This window comes from Tupaia chinensis, unplaced genomic scaffold, assembly GCF_000334495.1.
Source record: "Tupaia chinensis unplaced genomic scaffold, TupChi_1.0 Scaffold000215_1, whole genome shotgun sequence".
NCBI classification, from domain to species: domain Eukaryota; kingdom Metazoa; phylum Chordata; class Mammalia; order Scandentia; family Tupaiidae; genus Tupaia; species Tupaia belangeri.
Genome location: NW_006159690.1, coordinates 2,973,201 through 2,981,053, shown reverse-complemented (window position 1 = coordinate 2,981,053; position 7,853 = coordinate 2,973,201). Strand labels below are relative to the sequence as shown.

Sequence of the window (7,853 nt, the reverse complement as noted above, 5' to 3'; positions counted from 1 at the left end):
ACACACACACACACACACACACACACACACACACACAGCTTATCTGGAAAAGGAAGGATAGTTTTCTTTCTAGTCTTTAATGTTCCCTGGATGTTAAATTTGATTATGAAAGAAAGAAAAGGGGAAGACAAATAATTTTTAGCAAGAATATTAGTAAAACTGGGAACCAGCAGTTAGCATAATGGCTATGTCGCTGGACTCCCACATAGTCAACCGCGGTTCGCATCCTGGACCCGATGGCTTAAAACTCACGCCAGGTGCGTGTGCGTGTGTGCCCAAGATCCCGAGCGGAGAAGGGATTGCGGCGTTGGGGGGTGATTTCTCGCTTTCTGTCTCTATGTCTTTCTCTCTCTGTATGGTGAGAGCATGCGCCCTATCGCGAAAATCTCATAAAAAAAAAAATGAATATTAGTAAAACTAAGGAAAAGAAGCTCCCAAATAATTGAATTTAAATATTTTATGTAACAAGATTGTTTAGTGACCATCTGGCTCTAAAAATGAGTCCTGTTCATTCCCTCATCCTGATCTCTCCCTGCGGTTTCCCTCTCCTGAAAGTGGCCCAACCTTTTCTACTTGCACACCAACCACTCTCCAAGACACGATTCAAGTTCCACCTCTTCTTTCTCCAATCCAGAACATTCTGATCTCAATACTTTCTCTGAACTCAGTCTTTCTAATTCTGTTCTTGGCATGTATTTGTATTTCTAGTGTCTTATCTCCCCAAAGAGTGTATACTCCTGGTGGGAAAGGACAGTATCTTATTCATCCTGCCATTCAATGCTGTTCCAAATCAGAAAGCATAAACTAGGAGGAAAAACAAACATTCAAAAGCCCATTATAATATAAAATCTTTTTTTTTTTTTTTGAGACAGGGTCTCACTATGTTACATCCCAACTGACTCAGTCCCCTGAGTAACTGGGCCCTGTTTCACAAAGCTATAGTCACTGCACCTGGCTTTTGGGATGGGCTGATTCAAACCTGGGCTGTATGTGGCCTTATTCTGCCAAGGAGGAGCATCTACCAATAGGCAACCATGGCTAGGCCTTTCCAAAAAAAAAATAGGAGATACAGTATATTGAAAAGTGACCAAAAGATGTTTCTCTGTCAAGTCATCCCTGCCCCAAGGGTATCAGGTTTCAAGTAAGGGTAGCAAGGTGTCTCCACCCAACAGCAGTTACCTAAGAGTCCCAGAACGTCCTCCTCCTGCTCAGTGTTCTTTCAATTCCTTCTCAGTACATGTCTTGAACTGTAGCCAGAAACACATGCCTTCATTGTGTCTGCAGCAGGGCCTCATGGGAGTTCAGAAAATAGTGGTTCATCCCAAAAGAAGACAATGGAGTTCCTCCACCCTAAAACGAAGTTCTCAAAGCCCCACTGGTTCCGTCTGAGAACAGGAGGCCCTTCATCTCTGGGTCACAGAGACGAGGCCTGTTTTGGTACAGGTGGCGTCTGACACTACGAGGGGATCATTTGTTTAATGCAGAAGTTCTTAACTCAGGGAGCTAAGGCCCACCCCATTAGAGGTCCACGTGCAGAGTTCAATGACCTACGAATATAAATGGAAAAACAAAAAATCTTTACTTTCACTAACCTCTACTGAAATTTAACATTTCCTTCCATTATAAATGGAAGAGTGGTATGAGTACCCTACTGCTAGTATTACTACTCCCTGGAACTTTACCATCAAAAGAAATCACAGATATTATCATATCACCTCATAGTTATCTCAAAATATTGACATTGCAGGTATCTCAGAATATCACTGACACGCATCAGTACTCTGAAGTAAGGCAGTATTAGACCCTCACTAGATCTCGCTATTTAATACGTCAATAAAGAAGCTCACATTGTGTTATGTCACAATTCGGGGGGTTTTTTTGAATATTTTTATAATTATTTTGATATAATTTTCATTTCCTTTGTAATTCTTTTTTAAAAATTAACTTAAAAAATTAAAATTATTGGGCCAGCAGGTGGTATAGAGATTAAGTTGGCTGGATCCCACATGGTTGACTTTGTGGTTTGAGTTCCAGACCTGTTGGCTTGAAAAACACATTGGGCATGTGTGCATACATGCCCCAGATCCCAAGAGAATGAAAAAATAAGCAACTGCAGCAAGGCAATCCCCCCTGGGGTAGTTGGTTTCTCACTTTATCTCACTTTATCTCTCTCGCTCTCTGGCGAGTACACATGCCTCATAGCAAAGCAAAAAAATTAAACAATGAGTTTGAACATTTGGAGGAGGGATACGAAGGCAGAGCATTGACGGGATGGGGAGGTGTGGTGTTATCAGTTGAAGATATTTTGATCAACTGGACTGGGGAGAAATGTTCACATATTGAAATGTTCACTTTGTAAGCTAAACAATGTGATTGAATGTATATAAAAATTTTTTTAATAAAAAAAAATTAGTTTGAGAAGGAATCCACAAGTTTCACAAAGTAATAAACAAGTCATAACAAAATAACCCATTCTTATGAAGGCATTTATTTTAGCAATAGTTTGCTTAGGTTGGTGATAAATTATCCTTCAAGATATCCATAACATTCATTTCCTTGTGAGTTTGAACTCTCTCCTAATACTATACTGGTCCTTTGCATATCCTTGGGCATAGAAGTGAGTTTTAGAGAAAATCAACAGTTTGGAATAAGGAGCCTGCCCTGGGCATTTCTTAGACCTTTTAGTAACACAGACCAATAAATTCCATATTCGCTTGGATTCATCTGAGTTAGGTTTTTGTCACTTGCACCCAATTGGTTGGTTGGTTTGTTTGGGGGCAGGGTCTTGCTATGTTGAGCGCCTCCTCCTCAGCCTCCCTAGTCGTTGGGATTACAGGTGTTTGCCACCATGCCCAGGTTTTAGGGTGGACCAGGAATCAAACCTGGGCCTCCCGTGTAGCCTGAGCCTGCTCAGTAGCAGTGTCAATCAGGTTCTGTCCATCTGGGTTCTGACTGACATGGAATCGCTCCATATTGAAGGGTGAGAGGAAAGTGAGAGACAATGCTGATATCTATCCAGGGGCTAATAATTGCATCAACTTCAATTAACCTATTAATAGTATCCTAATATCAGTAGAATACTGATAACACAGGTGTCATTCCAACAGTTTCCAGGTGAGAAGGGACTGCCAGGTTCGTTCGTTCTTTCTTTCTTTCTTTCTTTTTGCTATGTTGAGCTCCTTCTCCTCAGCCTCCCTAGTTGTTGGGATTACAGGTGTTTGCCACCATGCCCAGGTTTTAGGGTGGACCAGGAATCAAACCTGGGCCTCCCGTGTAGCCTGAGCCTGCTCAGTAGCAGTGTCAATCAGGTTCTGTCCATCGGGGTTCTGACTGACATGGAATCGCTCCATATTGAAGGGTGAGAGGAAAGTGAGAGACAATGCTGATATCTATCCAGGGGCTAATAATTGCATCAACTTCAATTAACCTATTAATAGTATCCTAATATCAGTAGAATACTGATAACACAGGTGTCATTCCAACAGTTTCCAGGTGAGAAGGGACTGCCAGGTTCGTTCGTTCTTTCTTTCTTTCTTTCTTTCTTTCTTTCTTTCTTTCTTTCTTTCTTTCTTATTTATTTTTAATGTTTATTTATGTATTTATTCCATGAGTGAATTATAGAACAGGGTCTTCATGCCACAATCTACCCCTAACCACAGCCAACCCCAAATCATGGGCATGGGCATGGGCATGTGTCTAGCATACTCAAAAACGTCTCTAGATGCAAGCCAGAACCTTTTCATGTGAGACAGCCTCACAGAGGGTCACAAACCAAATATGTTGCTTTGGTCCAGCTCTTAATTTGGTGGTTGAGAAAGCCAGATTCCACTGCACAGTTCAACTTCCAGACCCGGTGGCTTGAAAACTACACTGGGTACACATGTGTGCATGTCCAAAGTCTTGACAAGATGGAGAAATGAAGGACTGCGGTGTGACCCTTCTCCATGGGGAGTGCTTTCTCCTTCTTCCTCTCTGTGTCCCTCTGGCAAATTTAAATAAATATGTTGGTTCATCAAGTCTCCACAACAGATTCTTTGAGTATGTATTATCATTACCAATTTTTACAAATGAGGGAAGAAAAAGGATCAGAAATTAAATAATGTGGCCAAGAGAACAGTCCCTAACTCCCCTGACTTTTTATTCATTCTGCCTATAATTTTCCCACCTCCTAAATTCACCCTGGGAATGCCAACTCAACAGATGGCATAATGGTTATTCACGGGACTCCCACATAGTTGAGCATGGTTCAAGTCCTAGACTCAGCAGCTTAAAAATCTCACGCCAGGGGAACCAGCAGTTAGCGTAATGGCTATGTCGCTGGACTCCCACGTAGTCGACCGCGGTTCACGTCTCGGACCTGGTGGCTTAAATCTCACGCAGGGCATTCCCCCAGGGAGTTATTTCTTGCTCTCTGTTTCTTTTTCTGTCCTGCAAGCAAATGCATGCACTCTATAGCAAAAATCTCTCTTAAAAAAAATAAATAAATAAAAGTCTCAGTTGAGTTCCCACTCCTCTATGAGGCTGTCCTCACTTCCTCTTCCTCTCCTATATATGGCACCCCCATGCTCTGGTTCCTTCAATACTGGCACAGACCTGTACCTTCAGCATAACCCCAACACATCGTGCTATCTGCTTACCCTCATCTGCCTCTCTTCTACACTCCGTCTTCCCTGAGGCCAGGCATATTTTGTAACCCAAGCGCAATGTCTGACACACAGCAAGCACATAATAAATGTCTGAGGAGAATACATTGATTGGTCATCGACTCTCTGCTGGCTTTAAGTGCAGGCATACCAAGGTGGCTGTCATCGACTCTCTACTGGCTTTAAGTGCAGGCATACCAAGGTGGCTCACAACTCAGGACAACTGAACAAGGACTCATCGATTACTACATTGTCCCAGGTATTGCAGATACAGGCAAAAGAAGCTTATTCTCTAGTGGGGGACTGTGACATGGAAACAGATCATTTCACTGGATTTGATTAATCTACTCTGGAGGTGTGCAGGGAAAGGAGCCCTTAATAGGTGGAGGACAGCAGCAAGAAGAGGATCAGGGAAAGCTTTAGACGGTGTTGTCTGAACCGAATCATCCCAGAAGAGAAGGAGTAGCATATTTAAGTCCTTGGTGAGGGGACCAGCAGATGGCATAATGGCTACATGGCTGGATTCCCACATAATAGACTGTGGTTTGAGTCCCAGATTCGGTGGCTTAAAACTCATGCCAGGTGCATGTGCGTGTGCGTGCACGCCTAAGATCCCCAGAGGAGAATGGAGGAGAAGGGTTTGAGGAGTGGCCATCCTCCTGGGGGGTAATTTCTCACTTTCTGTCTCTGTATCTTTCTGTCTCTCCAGCAAGGGCACGTGTCCAATAGCAAAAATCTCTCAAAAAAAAAAAAAAATTCCTGGTGAATGGAGAGAATAAAATCAGAGAGCAGCCTGCTGAGGACAGAAACCTAGGGACACTAACGTGTAAATTGGGCAAGTTCATGAAGGAATTTTCAAAAAGAGAGCAGAAACAGAAAGCGTGATCAAAGCAAGGAGTAAGAAACTCAAGAGTGCAAAGCCAGCAGTGTCGAACGCAGCTGAAAGGTCAAGATAAGGCCTGCAAAGTGTGCTACAGATTTGGCAATCAGAAAGCCCTAGGAACTCTGGCAAGAACAGTTTTAGTAGAGTGGTGGAGGGGGCAGAAGCCAGACTGCAGCGAGGTGGTGAGTGAATGGGAGGTGGGAATGAGCGAGGATGAATGCAGAGAACTATTATGAAGGGTGGTTAAAAGAGCAGCGGCACAGCAGCCAAAGGGTGATTGAATTTAAGAACATTTCTTACTTCACTTTATTCTTAACTAATCTTTTTCTTTTTGCACACCACATTACTCCCAAATGGGCACATTTCCACTTGGAGCCCTAAAACTCCCACTATCCTGTGAGCTCCCCAAGGTCGTGTCTTGTGTCTGAACCATCCTTCTGTTCTACACAGCTCTGAAAACGGTCCCGCTACACAGCTCTGGACACGGTCTCGGCTCAGGATCAATGGAATGCATGAATGAAATGCAAATTCAGCACAGGGATAAGGCGGAGATGAGGGATCTACTGCGTTGTTAGTTCTTTCATGAAGATCTGTGGTTGTCTGAGAGCTCAAGAGTTCATTAATTTCAAAACACAACAGAAAACAAATCCAGATTATCTTCCCACACTGATGTGTACCAGTGTTTGACCCAGGGAGGCAGGTGGGTTCAGTTTAGATTTTGGAGATTTTTAGATTCAAGGGTCCCTTCCTTCTCAGAAACTGTTGAAGTTCTTGGTAGTGGCAGATCTGCATTGGATTCTCGGTGCTGCAAGAGTTTTTGTGAATTATTTAACTGGCCTAAAGGATTGGGACCTTGCAGATACCCATACCAACACCTACTTTATGGGATACCACCAATGAAGCGCTTATAGTAGTGTTTGGCAAAGTAGCACTCCATATGTTAATAAAATAAGATAAGGGACCAGCAGTTAGCATAATGGCTATGTCGCTGAACTCCCATGTAGTCGCCCGCGGTTCGAGTCCTGGACCCGGTGGCTTAAACTCACACTGGGTGCGTGTATGTGTGTGCCCAAGATCCCAAGGAGAATGGAGAAGAAGGGATTGCAGCATGGCCATCTCCCCTGGGGGGTGATTTCTCACTTTCTGTCTCTCTGTCTCTCTCTGTCTTTCTGGCGAGCGCACAGGTCCTATAGCAAAAACCTCTCCAAAAATGAATAAATAAATAAATAAGATAAAATAAAGTACTATGAAAATGAGTAAAAATATTAGTAAAAGGAATGAGTTGCCCATTTGAGAGTTCCGTATTTTGTTTTATTCTTTTTAAGTTTTTGCCATAGGGTACATGCACTCCTGGGAGAGAGACAGAGAGGGAAAGGGAAAGTGAGAGATCACCCCCCATGCTCCTTGGTGGGAAGGCGTATGGCCATGCACAATCCTCTCTCCTTCATTCTTCTCTGGGACTTTGGGTTGGCAGGCACACGCATCTGGCATGTTTTTCAAGTAGCTGGGTCTGGGACTCAAACCCAAGTCGGCCATGGGATCCAGTGCCTTAAGCAAAGCCATGTGCTGGTCTCAAATCTTAATTTAAATACAGAAAGAAAAACTTACTCCTTAGAACTACTTACAAAAAAAATTTTTTTAATAGAAGTGAGTGAATAATCAGCCTCAACTGATCAATTTTGTAAATCCATATTTTCGTATGTCAGATTTATTGAAAAATCTATTTCAGAGTTTCCCCAATCCGAGTGGACCTGCCCAATAATTCAGTTAACGTTCCTTAGCCAGAGGGCAGAACCGAGGTGTTGCAGCAATTTCCCGGCCTGCCACCACTGCTTACACAAGGGTACCCTTGGGCATGTTGTCTGTTCTAATGGAAATTCAGCTCCAGGCCCCTCAGTGGAACACATCCAAGGCATCTCAAGAAAAGACTAGAGTTTTCAAAAGCCTGTGCCCCAACAAGGAGGCCGCGCAAGGACAGGGGCTCTGTCCCAAGGCCAAGCATGGGTTGGGGAGGAAGGCGTGGCTCAGATCGCTGGCCTGGCACCGCAGGTGGGTGGGTGCTCCTGAAACCCTTGCCCCAAAGCGCCGGGCTCGGAGCCAGCGGGCAGCGCCACCCCCAGACGAGAATAGCAGGCTCCGGGCGGGCTGCGTGGGGTTCCCAGCGAGCCGCCGGCTCCCTAACCTTTCCTGCTTAGGGCGATGGCGCGGTGCGCCGTAACCGTATCTTGGGAGGCAGCAAAGGTTCCTGTAAATGTCAGGAGCCTCGCGAGGAGGAGGGGCGAGAGGCGGGGGATCCGGCGGGCCTCTCAAGGTCAAGGCCGGCTCCC

General features: G+C 44.4%; 1 protein-coding gene across 1 annotated transcript in view; it reads right to left on the bottom strand.

The window, feature by feature from the left end:
* PGM1 (phosphoglucomutase 1) overlaps positions 1-7,853 on the bottom strand; it is a gene marked incomplete in the record, with an annotated part of 97,177 nt that overhangs the window by 88,765 nt on the left and 559 nt on the right.